Raw genomic sequence first — 2,234 nt, 5'->3', positions numbered from 1 at the left:
CTTACAAATAGCTGTGAAAAGAAAAGAGGTGAAAAGCAAAGGAGAAAAGGAAAGATATAAGCATCTGAATGCAGAGTTCCAAGGAATAGCAAAAAGAGATAAGAAAGCCTTCTTCAGTGATCGATGCAAAGAAATAGAGGAAAAGAACAGAATGGGAAAGACTAGAAATCTCTTCAAGAAAATTAGAGATATCAAGGTAATATTTCATGCAAAGACGGGCTTGATAAAGGACTGAAATGATATGGACCTAACAGAAGCAGAAGATATTAAGAAGAGGTGGCAAGAATACAAGGAAGAACTGTAAGAAAAGATTTTCACAACCCAGATAATCATGATGGTGTGATCACTCACCTAGAGCCAGACATCCTGGAATGTGAAGTCAAGTGGGCCTTAGAAAGCATCACTACGAACAAAGCTAGTGGAGGTGATGGAATTCCAGTAGAGCTACTTCAAATCCTGAAAGATGATGCTGTGAAAGTGCTGCACTCAGTATGCCAGCACATTTGGAAAACTCAGCAGTGGCCACAGGATTGGAAAAGGTCAGTTTTTATTCCAATCCCAAAGAAAGGCAATGCCAAAGATTGTTTAAACTACCACACAATTGCACTCATCTCACATGCTAGTATAGGAATGCTCAAAATTCTCCAAGCCAGGCTTCAGCAATACGTGAACCGTGAACTTCCAGATGTTCAAGCTGGGTTTAGAAAAGGCAGAGGAACCAGAGATCAAATTGCCAACATCCGCTGGATCATGGGAAAAGCAAGAGAGTTCCAGAAAAACATCTATTTCTGCTTTATTGACTATGCCAAAGCATTTGACTGTGTGGATCACAATAAAGCATGGAAAATTCTGAAAGAGATGGAAATACCCGACCACCTGACCTGCCTCGAGAAATCTGTATGCAGGTCAAGAAGCAACAGTTAGAACTGGCCATGGAACAACAGACTGGTTCCAAATAGGAAAAGGAGTACATCAAGGCTGTATATTGTCACTCTGCTTATTTAGTGTATATGTAGAGTACATCATGAGAAACGCTCAGCTGGAAGAAGCACAAGCTGGAATCAAGATTGCTGGGAGAAATATCAGTAACCTCAGATATGCAGATAACACCACTCTCATGGCAGAAAGTGAAGAGGAGCTAAAAAGCCTCTTGATGAAAGTGAAAGAGGAGAGTGAAAAAGTTGGCTTAACGCTCAACATTCAGAAAACGAAGATCATGGCATCTGGTCCCATCACTTCATGGGAAATAGATGGGGAAACAGCAGAAACAGTGTCAGACTTTATTTTTTTCGCTCCAAAATCACTGCAGATGGTGACCACAGCCATGAAATTAAAAGACGCTTACTCCTTGGATGGAAAGTTATGACCAACCTAGATAGCATATTGAAAAGCAGAGACATTACTTTGCCGACTAAGGTCCGTCTAGTCAAGGCTATGGTTTTTCCTGTGGTCATGTATGGATGTGAGAGTTGGACTGTGAAGAAAGCTGAGCGCCAAAGAATTGATGCTTTTGAACTGTGGTGTTGGAGAAGACTCTTGAGAGTCCCCTGGACTGCAAGGAGATCCAACCAGTCCATTCTAAAGGAGATCAGCCCTGGGTGTTCTTTGGAAGAACTGATGCTAAAGCTGTAACTCCAGTACTTTGGCCACCTCATGCGAAGAGCTGACCCTTTGGAAAAGACTCTGATGCTGGGAGGGATTGTGGGCAGGAGGAGAAGGGGACAACAGAGGATAAGATGGCTGGATGGCATCACCGACTCGATGGACGTGAGTTTGAGTGAACTCCGGGAATTGGTGATGGACACGGAGGCCTGCCGTGCTGCAATTCATGGGGTCACAGAGTTGGACACGACTGAGTGACTGAACTGAACTGAACTGAACTGAACTGAAAGTATATTTTAAGTATTATTTTGTACAAGTAGAATTATAAGGTAAAAATCATGTTTTAAATTTTTATATAGTGCTAAATTCCTTTTTGTAGGAACTGTAGCAATTTTCACTCCCACTTGTAAAATCTAAGAATGCCTGATTCCCCAAGCTTTCCATGTTATCAGACTTGGATTTTAACATTCTAGTAGTCTGTATATACTTTTTGGTTTCATCTGCCATTATATAAGTGAAGATGAGAATCTTTTATATATTTAAAAACTATTTGTTATTCTCTGCACATTCTGTTGATGTCTCTTGTTTCCATATTGTGTTTTGTCTACTGTTGATTTTTAAGAACTCTTTAA

Source organism: Capricornis sumatraensis, chromosome 4 (genome assembly GCF_032405125.1).
Source record: "Capricornis sumatraensis isolate serow.1 chromosome 4, serow.2, whole genome shotgun sequence".
Classification (NCBI taxonomy): Eukaryota; Metazoa; Chordata; class Mammalia; order Artiodactyla; family Bovidae; genus Capricornis; species Capricornis sumatraensis.
This window is presented reverse-complemented; position numbering follows the sequence as displayed.